Source organism: Pelobates fuscus, chromosome 1, assembly GCF_036172605.1.
Source record: "Pelobates fuscus isolate aPelFus1 chromosome 1, aPelFus1.pri, whole genome shotgun sequence".
In the NCBI taxonomy this organism is placed as follows: domain Eukaryota; kingdom Metazoa; phylum Chordata; class Amphibia; order Anura; family Pelobatidae; genus Pelobates; species Pelobates fuscus.
In genome coordinates this window covers 336,564,100-336,578,890 of record NC_086317.1, presented here as the reverse complement: position 1 = coordinate 336,578,890, position 14,791 = coordinate 336,564,100, and the positions used below count along the sequence as shown (strand labels likewise).

Sequence of the window (14,791 nt, the reverse complement as noted above, 5' to 3'; positions counted from 1 at the left end):
CAGAGAGGAGGAGGAGACGAGTTGGAAGCAGGGGGGGGGTCGTCGCAAGGGCACAGTCAGACAGCATGCATTGGCACCCGGGGTCAGCCCGACAGCACGCCAATCAACGCATGCTGTGTCCACCACCAGAATGCCGTCATTGCAGAGCTCAGCAGTGTGGCATTTTTTTTATGTGTCTGCCTCGGACAACAGCGATGCCATTTGCAACCTGTGCCAAAGGAAACTGAGTCGTGGGAGGTCCAACACCCACCTAGGTACAACTGCTTTGCGTAGGCACATGATCTCACATCACAAACGCCTATGGGATTAACACATGATTACAAGCAGCACGCCTACTCTAAGTCGCCATCCTCCTCCTGGTCTAGCATCTTCAGCCACGTCAACCACTGCTGTCCTTCTTGCCCCCTCTCAACCATCCGCCACTCCGTCTCCCGCCTTGAGCAGTTCCCGCTCATCTGCCCACAGTCATGTGTCTGTCAAGGACATGTTTGAGCGTAAGAAGCCAATGTCACCAAGTCACCCCCTTGCCCAGCGTCTGACAGCTGGCTTGTCCGAACTATTAGCCCGCCAGCTTTTACCATACAATCTGGTTGAGTCTGAGGCGTTCAAAACATTTGTAGCTATTGGGACACCGCAGTGGAAGGTACCCGGCCGGAATTTCTTTTCACAAAAGGCAATCCCCAACTTGTACTCGATTGTGCAAAAGGAAGTCATGGCATGTCTGGCACACAGTGTTGGGGCAAGGGTCCATCTGACCACTGATACCTGGTCTGCAAAGCATGGTCAGGGCAGGTATATCACCTACACTGCACATTGGGTAAACCTGCTGACGGCTGACAAGCAAGGAATGTGTGGCATTGCAGAGGAGTTGGTGACACCGCCACGAATTGCAGGCAGTCCTGCTGCCACCTCCTCTACTCCTCCTACTCCATCCTCTTCCATAACCTCCTCGGCTGAGTCCTCTTGTGCTGCTGCGTCTTGCTCCACATCAACGGCACCCCCCCAGCTCCCCAGGTACTATTCCACATCCCGGATACGGCAGTGTCACGCCGTCTTGGGTTTGACTTGCTTGAAAGCAGAGAGTCACACCGGACAAGCACTCCTGTCCGCCCTGAACGCACAGGTGGAAAAGTGGCTGACTCCGCAGCAACTGGATATCGGCAAAGTGGTGTGTGACAACGGAAAAAATTTGATAGCGGCATTGAAGTTGGGCAAGTTGACACATGTGCCGTGCATGGCACATGTGTGTAATCTGATCGTACAATGCTTTGTGCATAAGTACACAGGCTTACAGGACGTCCTGAAGCAGGCCAGGAAGGTGTGTGGCCATTTCAGGCGTTCCTACACGGCCATGGCTCACTTTGCAGATATCCAGTGGCGAAACAACATGCCAGTGAGGCGCTTGATTTGCGACAGCCCTACACGTTGGAATTCAACACTCCTAATGTTCGACCGCCTGCTCCAACAAGAAAAAGCTGTTAATGAATATTTGTATGACCGGGGTGCTAGGACAGCCTCTGGGGAGCTGGGAATTTTTTTGCCACGTTACTGGACGCTCATGCGCAATGCCTGTAGGCTCATGCGTCCTTTTGAGGAGGTGACAAACCTAGTCAGTCGCAACGAAGGCACCATCAGCGACATCATACCATTTGTTTTCTTCCTGGAGCGTGCCCTGCGAAGAGTGCTGCATCAGGCTGTAGATGAGCGTGAAGAGGAAGAGGAAGAGTTGTGGTCACCATCACCACCAGAAACAGCCTTATCAGCATCGCTTGCTGGACCTGCGGCAATGCTGGAAGAGGATTGTGAGGAAGAGGAGTCAGAGGAGGATTGTAGCTTTGAGGAGGAGGAGGAGGAGCAAGACCAAACACAACAGGCATCCCAGGGTGCTCGTTGTCACCTATCTGGTACCCGTGGTGTTGTACGTGGCTGGGGGGAAGAACATACCTTCAATGACATCAGTGAGGAGGAGGAACGGGAAATGAGTAGCTCGGCATCCAACCTTGTGCAAATGGGGTCTTTCATGCTGTCCTGCCTGTTGAGGGACCCTCGTATAAAAAGGCTGAAGGAGAACGACCTGTACTGGGTGTCCACGCTACTAGACCCCCGGTATAAGCAGAAAGTGGCGGAAATGTTACCGAATTACAACAAGTCGGAAAGGATGCAGCATTTGCAAAATAAATTAAAAAGTATGCTTTACACAGCGTATAAGGGTGATGTCACAGCACAACGGGAATCTAACAGGGGGAGAGGTGGAAGTCATCCTCCTCCTCCCACGACCACGCCGGCAAGGACAGGACGCTTTAAAGACGTGTTGTTGATGGAGGACATGAGGACCTTTTTAAGTCCTATGCATCGCCACAGCCCTTCGGGATCCACCCTCAGAGAGCGACTCGACCGACAGGTAGCAGACTACCTCGCCTTAACTGCAGATATCGACACTCTGAGGAGCGATGAACCCCTTGACTACTGGGTGTGCAGGCTTGACCTGTGGCCTGAGCTATCCCAATTTGCGATAGAACTTCTGGCCTGCCCCGCTTCAAGTGTCCTGTCAGAAAGGACCTTCAGTGCAGCAGGAGGTATTGTCACTGAGAAGAGAAGTCGCCTAGGTCAAAAAAGTCTAGATTACCTCACCTTTATTAAGATGAATGAGGGATGGATCCCGAAGGGACTGACACTGGGCGATACATTCGATTAAAAAAGGCCTGATGAGATGAGCTGCCTTGGGCTAAAAATGGTCCACACGCTGCTGTATTTTAGCTCTGAATGACGTTTGACTTGCGTGACTTATCCGCCACCAACTAGGGTTCAAGCCGCCATGTTTTAGGGCACTTTCTGCCTGTGAAACAAACATCAATTTTTCTGGCCGCTGCTACAGCAGCGGCTGCAACAATACCAAATTTTTCAGGCATGTGTACATGCCTAATTTTTAGGCCCACTGGTGCAGCACTGTGGCTTCAAAAACCAAACCAAAAAAAAATCCTCCAAGATGGCACCAATATACCAGTGGTCTAAGCATCTTCCCACCTTGGCCTAAAAAGGGGAGGTGATTCAACAATTAAAAATCTCTGCCATTTACACGTCCACTGATAGGAGACGCGGAAGGTATTAAACTGATATGAACAATACTAAACTCACCACTCCTATCTGGTGGCACATTAGCTTGCCCGCGCAGTGCCCCAAATTTCAAGTAAGAGGACCGACCAAGCATCTTCTTCCATCTCCCTGTTACATAAATCAATGCCATATCCATAGAAATTGTAGAGAATATCCAGGATAGTTTTACAGGGCCAAATCATGTCGCCTGTTGAAAGAGGTGACCTTGCTCGGGTCCCAGGTGTGCGGTTCCTAAAATGGCTGCCATATACATGTCCTCTGATAGGAGATGCGGAAGGTATTAAACTGATATGAACAATACTAAACTCACCACTCCTATCTGGTGGCACATTCGCTTGCCCGCGCAGTGCCCCAAGTTTTAAGTAAGAGGACCGACCAAGCATCTTCTTCCATCTCCCTGTTACATAAATCAATGCCATATCCATAGAAATTGTAGAGAATATCCAGGATAGTTTTACAGGGCCAAATCATGTCGCCTGTTGAAAGAGGTGACCTTGCTCGGGTCCCAGGTGTGCAGTTCCTAAAATGGCTGCCATATACACGTCCACTGATAGGAGACGCGGAAGGTATTAAACTGATATGAACATTTACTAAACTCACCACTCCGAGTGCTGTTTTTTATTTAATTTTTTTGTGGTGAGGCTTTACAGGACAGAGTGCTTCTCCACGGGACATGTTAACTCACGGGCAGCTGGCTCATCAAGGAACCAGAGCAGCTTGAACGAGGTGACCTTGCTCGGGTCCCAGGTGTGCGGTTCCTAAAATGGCTGCCATATACACGTCCACTGATAGGAGACGCGGAAGGTATTAAACTGATATGAACAATACTCCACTCCTATCAGTAGGTCCGTCCCATTGTGATTTATGCCCCCCACCCACCGCGCAGGGATGGGGGCCGGGGGGAGGAAAGTAGGCCCCCCCATTGCGATTTATGGCCCCCACCCACCGCGCAGGGGTGGGGGCCGAGGGGGGGAGGACAGTAGGTCCCCCCATTGTGATTTATGGCCCCCACCCACCGCGCAGGGGTTGGGGAGGACAGTAGCTCCCCCCAGTGTGTATCATGGGCTTTGAGGACAGGTGTCAATCCATACCTGCCAAGTGACCCTATGTAGGGGTAAAAGTCCCTATTCTGCTCTGTGTCCGTGTGTATCAGAGCAGGGCTTTGAGGACAGGTGTCAATGTTAGGTGATTTCTGCCCTTTATGGATTAAAAGCAGACTCTGCATCAACTGTGCAATTTTCCATGGGAGTTTTGCCATGGATCCCCCTCCGGCATGCCACAGTCCATGTGTTAGTCCCCTTGAAACAACTTTTCCATCACTTTTGTGGCCAGAAAGAGTCCCTGTTGGTTTTAAAATTCGCCTGCCCATTGAAGTCAATGGTGGTTCACGCGGTTCGCTGGTTCGCGAACATTTGCGGAAGTTCGCGTTCGCCGTTCGCGAACCGAAAGTTTCGGGTTCGCGACAACACTAATTATAACAGTTTGACTGTTCAAAAAAAACCCACAAAGGCCTACCATTTGTAAAAGTAGACACTCCAGGGTATATCACCAATATATGCCAAAGTATGTGGTAAAAAATAATTTGGGGCATTTTTTTACATACGGATTGCATTTTTGCTGGGCATTTTGTATATTTCATATGTGCCACTAAGTTCAAAACCTCCAAATTATGCTCAGCTAAGTCTTCTGAGTAAAAAGACATCCCCAATGAATGTCTTTGGCACTATTTTGTGAAGCTACAGTGCCATATTGGAGACCAAGCCAAATCAGTTTTTACAGAACTTTGAATTTTGACGTTGGGCCTATGTGCAATTTCCAAGCATCTTCGCAGGTTTTAAATTCAAACTACCCCACAAAGGCCTACCATTTCTTAAAGTAGACACCCCAGGGTATTTCAAAAGGCATATTTTGAACCTTCGCGTTGGATAATTTTTCCGCTCGCTTGTACCAGGTGTAGTGGTAATAAGCGTTTTTTTCTGCCTTTTTGACACACAGTGAGTTTTCACAGTATATTTTGCAAACCTTATGTGTGCTACGACTGTATAATACTTCATATGTTGCTCAGCTATGTCAGCTGAGTGCAAAAATACCCCCGTATGTACCTTTGCCAGGTATATGTGGACATCAGAGGAGCACATTTGGGACACAGCCATTCCAGTTTTTTTCAAACTTTAAATTTTTACGCTGTGCCCATGTCCCATTTTAGAGTATTTTACCAGGCTATATAATTCAAACTACCCCACAAAGGCCTACCATTTCTTAAAGAAGACATCCCAGGGTATTTCAAAAGGCATATTTTGAACCTTAGCATGGGATCATTTTTCCGCTAGCTTGTACCAGGTGTAGTGGTAATAAGCGTTTTTTCTGCCTTTTTTAATTTATTTTTTTAATTCTTTATTTTTACTGTGCATAAATAACAACCGCTTGTCAGCAATGCCACAACAGCATATTCCAACATTTTAAACATACAGACTTGGTAACTGTTATATAGCATTTAGACGGAACATACACATTTTTTATATTAATAAAGCAGGCTAAGTACACGTAGGTTATTCACATTAATTATAGTAAGTTACATCTTCGCTTCGTAACAGTAGTTTATGATGAACATTTCTATTGCATATCATCGCTTATAAGGAGTGATAATAAAAAAAATAAAAAGATAAAAAGATAAGGCCCATTAGTTAAGACTTGTACAGACATATTCAGCTTACGGTCTAAAAGCGCCGATATAAGTCAATGCACGTTATAAAAAGAAAACATAGTACAGTAATTAGACTACAGTATGCTCGTTAGAATAGTGCCTATGCTTAAAACTTAATAGGTACGTCCAATGCGGTAGGTCACGTTTAGTGTAGCGAGGTTAAAACCTTAAACATACATTTATGCTTGAATGTGTGAGAGTGGGCATTCAGAAATACGGACGAAAGGTCTTGCTAGACTGGCAACACTTGGTATTTATGAGCAGACACATAGGTTAAGCTAAGTAGTATACATTTGTAATGAATGCAAAATTGGTGGGCCAATAGTGTGTCAAACTGGCAGGGTCCCTTTTATCCTTAGTCGTAAGCTGGGTGTAAGCTAAGTGTGCGGGTGCCTGCCTAGTGTGTGTGGTACAAGATTTATGCTAACGCTTTTGCAATTCGACTGTATATTTGAGTCCCATCTAGTAAGATCGCTTTAAAAAGGTTGTCACCCTTGTTGTTTGGGGCGTCCCGGGCCTTCTCAGTAAGGTTGTGTTTACTTCTTGGCTGTTCCGAGGCTACTCCGACAGGGGGTCCCAGTACTGTCCGGTGCCCGCTCTGCTGTTTCTGTGCAGCAGGGAGAAAGTGTCAAGCAGAGCAGGCATTGCAGGCAATGGTAGACGTTGCAGGCTCGCTCGGAGATCCCTGGCGGGAATGGGTGCCACGCTGCGCTCCAGCTCCTCAGTGCCGCCGCTGTTCTCTCCTCGTGTGGGTCAATTGGGCTGCTTGGTTTCAGCTCAAGTGTCCTCAGAGACTGATGGACATTTCTCGGACTAATTTTATTGCAGGGTTGAAAGGTAGGAGCCGCTTTGTAAGGTCTCTCCCCTGCCTTCTGCGCACATGATGTCCGCCATTTTAGGTACAGCGCTCGGGCTCCCCCGAGCCCCGGTTGCGATTTCTCAGGTTCGGGTCTCAGGGTGAGGACTGGGTTCACCCCCCCGGTCCAGAGGGGGGGAAGCGGGGCCGGGTCCGCTCGGGTCTGTGCCTCGGGTTGGGGTCCGTGGTGCAGGATAGCGGGGCAGCGGCCGTCCGCTCCACTCACCGCAGGTGAAGGCCTCAGTGTTGACCACGAGAGTCTCTCCCCCAGGGGACTGAAGCTCAGTGAGCCAGCCTCTCCCTGGATCCAGCAGTCCCCTTGCTCCTGGCACCTTCGTTGTCGGTCGGATTAACGGATAAAGGCATGTTTTTACGGTTGTGTAATTAATTTGTTGCGGGAGCTGCTCCTGCTTGCGACCGTCCGGCTCGGCGGTCCGGCCCCGCCCCCCCTTTTCTGCCTTTTTGACACACAAAGTGAGTCTGCACAGTATATTTTGCAAACCTTATGTGTACCACCACTCTATAATACTTTATATGTTGCTCAGCTATGTCGGCTGAGTACAAAAATACCCCCGTATGTACCTTTGCCAGGTATATGTGGACATCGGAGGGGCACATTTGGGACACAGCCATCCCTTTTTTTTTCAAACTTTAAATTTTTACGCTGTGCCCATGTCCCATTTTAGAGTATTTTACCAGGCTATATAATCCAAATACCCCATAAAGCCATACCATTTCTTAAAGAAGACATGCCAGGGTATTTCAAAAGGCATATTTTGAACCTTAGCGTTGGATAATTTTTCCGCTAGCTTGTACCAGGTGTAGTGGTAATAAGCGTTTTTTCTGCCTTTTTGACACACAATGTGAGTCTGCACAGTATATTTTGCAAACCTTATGTGTACTACCACTCTATAATACTTTATATGTTGCTCAGCTATGTCGGCTGAGTACAAAAATACCCCCGTATGTACCTTTGCCAGGTATATGTGGACATCGGAGGGGCACGTTTGGGACACAGCCATCCCTTTTTTTTTCAAACTTTAAATTTTTACGCTGTGCCCATGTCCCATTTTAGAGTATTTTACCAGGCTATATGATCCAAATACCCCATAAAGCCATACCATTTCTTAAAGAAGACATCCCAGGGTATTTCAAAAGGCATATTTTGAACCTTAGCGTGGGATCATTTTTTCGCTAGCTTGTACCAGGTGTAGTGGTAATGAGCGTTATTAAATGTATTTTATAACTTTTTAAAACTTGTTTTACTTTTTAAAACTATTTTTCAAACTTTTGTTTTGCTTATTAATTTTTTTAAAGTTTCCTAAACTTTCGTAAAACTTTTTTTAACAGATTTAACATTTTTCTAAGCTTTTTCTTTTACCGTTAACCCCTAACTAGCAGTAAGCAGCACTAACAGTAAATTCCCCATTTTCCCATAACTCCCACCCACCCCAGCTAGCAAAATATTTAATTATACAATATTTAAATTAGTTAATTAAATAAATGTAACCCCTGAGGGTTAAAAAAGAAATAAAAGTTAATAGTCAGGGGTTAAAAAAAATTAGATCACAGTATAATACTGTGATCTGTATTTTGATCACTGTAGGCAGTGATAGACTGGCAGGGAAGGGGTTAATTTTTATTTGGACTGGGTAAAGGGTTTATTTTTTTATTTTTTACTTAAACGTTATTAAAAACTTTTTTTTAACTTAATTTTTTAACTTTTTAAAGCTTGTTTTAAAACTTTTTTAACGTTAACCCCTAGTTAGCCTAACACTAAATCCCCCAATTCCCCACTAACTTCCACCCTCCCCAGCTAGCTAAATTTATAATTTTAAAATATTTAAATTAATTAATACAATAAATAAAAAAAAAAGAATTAACCCTCAGGGGTTAAAAAAAAATCAGATCATATTAAAATGTAATCCCTGCCAATTGATCACTGTAGTCAGTGATCAATTGGCAGGGAAGGGGTTAATTTTTTATTAAAATGGGTAAAGGGGGGTGGGATTTTAATTTTACTTTTTTTTTTTTTTTTACACCAGGGGGCAGGATCACTGAAGATCCGTCTCCCTGCACTTCACACTGAACCCGGAAGTGCAGGGAGGCAGAGGTGAGTATACGCCGCACATGTGCTCGCTCTGACATGCTGTCAGAGCGGGCACATGTACTGGGGCAGCCCGATCCGGTGCTCCCGGTCTGCCTCTAATACAGAGGCAGACCGGAGCACCATTAACCCCACGATCGCGGCGATCTGGGGTTAATTTTACCGCGTGACGGACGAGGTCCGTCACCCTTCGTTAAGTGTATCCCCTGGATGACGGACCTTGTCCGTCACCCGTCCTGAAGGGGTTAAAGGGACCCTTTAGTTCCAGGAAAACCAACCCATTTGGCATTATAGGCTCTTGGAGTGCCCTCCTCCCTCAGCGCTGAAGGGGTTAAAACCTCTTCATACACTTACCTTAATCTAGCGCCTCCCTTGGCGCTGGTGACCTCTCGTCCCATGGGTGGGGGCCAGGGGGAGAACAATAGGGTCCCCCCCATTTTAATTAAGGGCCCCCACCCGCCGCTCATGGGTGGGGGCCATGGGGGGAGGATAATAGATCCCACCCCATTGTCATTCAGGGCCCCCACCCGCCGCTTATGGGTGGGGGCCTGGGGGGGTACGCTAGGTCCCCCGTTCAGTTCAATAGCCCCCACTAGCGCGGCTTGGAAGGTGGCACACTAGGGGGATTTTTTTTACAACAGTGAGCAGCAGGGTGCTCACTGTTTAGTAGGCATGCTACTACTCGCGATATAGCGAGTAGGGCCAGAATTTACTAATACTAAGTAATCTTTACTTAGTATTAGTAAATTTGGCTGAAAGACCATTTTAGGTCTTTCGGCCTTTTGGTAGATAGCTCCCTAATACCGTGGGAATTAGGTAGCTATCTACTAAGTGGCTGCCATGTGTGGAGACTTGGTGGGGGCATTGACCCTCTATTTCTTATTTTAATTAACGCCTCCAACTGCGGACCATGGGTCAGGGCAAGAGTGGGCACAAAGTCCCAACCGCTTATTTTCATTAAAGCTCCCCCAATCCATACAAAGTCAGTCACATGAGGTCATTTGGTGGAGGCATCACATATTATCGTTGTGCTGCCCAGTTGTTGTTTTTTTGTTTAGTGATCATCCCCCCACTCAAGGCATGGGGAAGGTATACAGCCTCCCTTGTATAAATATAGGTGTCATAGTTACGCCATAGGCTGCTTTTTTTGTTTCTTTTTTAATGACTACCATAATTGGTAATCAAAAAAATTTATCAAACAATATTTTTTGAGCAGTTTATCCATTTATTAGGTTTGGCTAATAACATTTCATTAAAATATTTGTCGAGACAGTCAATGATTTTAGGCTGTGTTTTGCTGATAGAATGGAATTGAAGCCTGGGTTTAGTCCAATTGCAGTTATAATAGCCCTGTGTGTCTTGTGCTATTTTTAAAATGACTTAGATTTCTGATATTATCTATAATTTTATATATTCAGTTGAAAGTTTTTAGATAAGTTTTCTCCAAAATTATTTTTGTATTTTTTAGCATGTGCAATGTATAAGGTTTGAAATTAACTGTTAATAAAAAAATAAACCCAAATCTTAAACTGACCGCTGTGTCCAAGTAAGCCTAAAATTTCATGCATTGTGTTTTTGCATTTCATGGATAAAGATCACTTCTTCTAATAAATTAAAATCTGTTATTGTTAATCATTATTCAATACAAAACTCTGTGTTATTCATGTACCCAATAAAACGTGAGTCATTTAACTGTATATCTAAATGTATCTAGTGAGAGAAATAATACAAAATCTGCAAGTATTATTTTCTGATGTGCTGCAAATTCACAGGAAGCATTGTATATGAGCAGATGGTGCACAGAGGGGAGACTCGAAGCAGGTCACACCGTATTTGGATAAGGCAGTAAGACATCACATGTGATTGCTTTACATGGTTGTAACCATAATATATAAAATATATGAGAAGTAAACCAGGATCCTTAACAAACTGAAGCCTGGAAATACAGAGATAGTCCTAAAAATAATATATATACGGTATCTCACAAAAGTGAGTACACCCCTCACAGTTTTGTAAATATTTTTACATCTTTTCATGTGACAACACTGAAGAAATGACACTCTGCTACAATGTAAAGTAGTAAGTGTACAGCCTGTATAACAGTGTACCTTTGTTGTCCCCTCAAAATAACAACACACAGCCATTAATGTCTAAACCGTTGGCAACAAAAGTGTGTACACCCCTAAGTGGAAATGTCCAAATTGGGCCCAAAGTGTCAATTTTGTATGGCCACCATTATTTTCCAGCACAGCCTTAACTCTCCTGGGCAGTGGTTGCCACTGGAGTCCTCTTCCACTCCTCCATGACGACATCACAGAGCTGGTGGATGCTGGAGACCTTGCGCTACCCCACTTAACCACAACACAAACTAAAATTACAGTTGCTCAATGGGGTTTAGGTCTGGAGACATGCTTGGCCATTTCATCACCTTTACCAGCTTCTTTAGCAAGGCAATCTTGGAGGTGTGTGTGGGGTCGTTATCCTGTTGGAATACTGCCCTGCGGCCCAGTACTCCCTGCTTCAGTATGTCACAGTACATATTGCCATTCGTGGTTCCCTCAGTGAACTGTAGCTCCCCAGTGCCGGCAACTCTCGTGCATGCCCAGACCATGACACTCCCACCACCATGCTTGACTGTAGGCAAGACACACTTGTCTTTGTACTCCTCACCTAATGCCGTCTCACACGCTTGACACCATCTGAACCAAATAAGTTTATCTTGGTCTCATCGGACCACAGGACATGGTTCCAGTAATCCATGTCCTAAGTCTGCTTGTCTTCAGGAAACTGTTTGCAGCCTTTCTTGTGCATCATCTTTAGAAGAGGCTTCCTTCTGGGATGACAGCCATGCAGACCAATTTGATGCAGTGTGTGGTATATGGTCTGAGCACTGACAGGCTGACCCCCAACCCCTTCAACCTCTGCAGCAATGCTGCCAGCACTCATACGTCTATTTCCCAAAGACAACCTCTGGATATGACGCTGAGCACGTGCACTTAACTTCTTTGGTCGACCATGGCGAGGCCTGTTCTGAGTGGAACCTATCCTGTGAAACCATTGTATGCTCTTTCCCACCGTGCTGCAGCTCAGTTTCAGGGTCTTGGCAATCTTCTTATAGCCTAGGCCATCTTTATGTAGAGCAACAATTCTTTTTTTTCAGATTCTCAGAGAGTTCTTTGCCATGAGGTGCCATGTTGAACTTCCAGGGACCAGTATGAGAGAGTGTGAGAGAGCGATAACACCAAATTTTACACACCTGCTCCCAATTCACACCTGAGACCTTGTAACACTAACGAGTGACACCGCAAAGGGGAAATGGCTAATTGGGCCCAATTTAGACACTTAAGAGTGTACTCACTTTTGTTGCCAATGGTTTAGACATTAATGGCTGTGTGTTGAGTTATTTTGAGGGTACAGCAAATTTACACTGTTATTGTCATGATCTTGATCAGGCCAGGGTTGTTATTTGAGACTTGATTGGTGCTTTTAGACATATTATGAAACTTAAGAGAAAACACTTGCAAATAATAAATAAAGTCTGTGATCTCCAGGTAGGGTTGAAACAAAGGCAGGTTGGTATTAAAGGCAGGTTGGTATTAAAGGCAGGCTGGTTACAGAGGCAGGTTGGTTACAGAGGCAGGCTGGTTACAGAGGCAGGCTGGTTACAGAGGCAGGCTGGTTACAGAGGCAGGCTGGTTACAGAGGCAGGCTGGTAACAGAGGCAGGCTGGTAACAGAGGCAGAGGTCAAAATCATACGTAAGAGTGGAGGAGGTTTGAAGGTAAGTTTGGAGCAGGTTGGTATGGAGCAGGGTTGAAGGTAAGTCTGGAGCTGGTTGGTATAGAGCAGGCTTGAGGGTAAGTCTGGAGCAGGTTCACAGGGGGCCAGGAACTGAAGTCTTTCAGGCAAATCACCAATTTCAATGTAAAGGCCCTGTTGTGAGCAGGGTGTAGCCTTATGAAGCCTCTTTATTAGTCCAGGCAGGTGAGGATGATAAGGTGACTGAGGAGATTAGTGGCTAGGGAGGCCACCAAAGGGTAGAAACAAGTATTACATGAAATAATAACAAGAAAATGAAACATGTTCCTGGACAGTTATACAGGCTGTAAACTTACTACTTTACATTGTAGCAGAGTGTCATTTCTTCAGTGTTGTCACATGAAAAGATATAATAAAATATTTACAAAAATGTGAGAGGTGTACTCACTTTTGTGAGATGCTGCATGTATAATATACAACTTGTTATTTAGTGAATAGAAATCTACATCACTAAAATTAATACAATTACAAGGCCAATTTACATTGCACTTTTAAAATAGCTGCACCATGTGTTGACATTTAAAAAAAAAATTAGAAAGTGCTGCAGAATAAGTCGTTGATATATAAATGACAATAATCATAATAATAAATGTGTGAATGGTAAAACTTTAGAGCCTCAGGCTATATCACTATGCAACTTGTTTGGGCTTATTGCCATTATGAATTACAACTTTTTTCATGATCATTTATTTAAGCAACAGTGGGCATACGTAGAATAAACAAGACAGGGTATTAGAAAAGAAAATTGCATCTAGCCCAAATGCTTTGCAGCCTAAGAGTCCTACAGCACACTGTCAACCCATAAAGCATGCACAACCACTAAGCCTTTTTTTGTAGAATAATAAAACTCAAAGCAAAGGAGAAATAACAAGAAAAACCAAAACACACACAAAAGAAGAAAAGTAGAGGGAGAGAGAGGGAAATTGGTGTGCCTCACTTTAATAATATTAAACATATTTAGGGTAGATGTTTAATTTAATTCAAGCTATTTGTTTAAATTGGAGACTTGGGAGGCAAACTACAAATCAGATCCAACACTGGAGATAATCTGAATTGACAGTACTATTGGGTTACCAGTGGCTTAATATTATTTGACCAAACAACCTAAAGAAAGTGCTCTGCACTTCAAACAGATATAATACATAACTCAATGGAAAACATAAAGCACTATACTCCGAGATCCAAGAAACCCTCTTCTGTTTCTACCACAATTATTTGTTAAGTATATTTGTAAATTGTAATATAAAAACATAATCCTTCTTCTAGTACTTCTATAGGGCACGTTGCTTGCTAGGTGAACCTCAAAGGACCAAGTGCGTGTCCTTGATCTTAATCAAGAGTGCAATGTACTACGTAAGTAGAAAATATATATGTCAGATGCATTCTAAAGCTCATAATGGATAGGAAATGAAGAGTGAAACTAGAGTCAAGGTAAAAATCAAAGTCAAGTTGTAAAACAAAAGTCCTTTCAAACTGTTTCACAGTCTAAAGATATTTTTCATAGCACATTGTTTTAACACTACATTCCAATTGTGCTGAGAAGATATCTCCCAGAATGCACTGCACCAGTTTATCAAGAACAGGAAACAGCAGGGGATTTTAAGGAGTCAACATATCTATAGCTTAATAGCCTACGCTTATTTCTGTTGTTAAATATAATACACTATTCGGTTAAATTCATTGAAAAATAGTACATCATTTTGTCATTTCTAATATTCTCCAGGTTAATTTTATCATCAGATATAAAATCTGCTTCATTAAGTTTATTTTACTAATATGTGTCAGCTGGATTAGATAGATCTTACACTATGTCACATGGAGAAACTCACCCTTGAACACTGTGAGACCAGGGTTTTGTGGACGTCACTGACCACTTTAAGAGAATCCAGGGCAGTAGCATTAATATGAAATCAGATTCCAGATTAGTTCAAGGTTATAAGAGGCAGAAGAGGCACACAGTTTGAAGGTGAATGCTTTCAGAAGACATAATTTTGACATCCATTGTACATCCACAGTTATTGAAGAGCACTTACCCCAGAGGGTGCATAGTAGTCAGACTACAACTATAAGCCAGTCCAATGCGTAAACCACAATACAATACTCCAGCACGACCTCAGTTCTTCAGTGTCTTAATTATATTGCACAGAGTGTACATTGCAATGTTTCAACTGTTAACCAGTCTTTTTCAAACT

The 14,791-nt window shown here is 44.1% G+C and overlaps 1 protein-coding gene across 1 annotated transcript in view; it reads left to right on the top strand.

The window, feature by feature from the left end:
* Positions 1–14,791, top strand: part of CLYBL (citramalyl-CoA lyase) — a 550,109-nt gene that overhangs the window by 481,224 nt on the left and 54,094 nt on the right. The gene's annotated exons all lie outside the window — the stretch shown is intronic.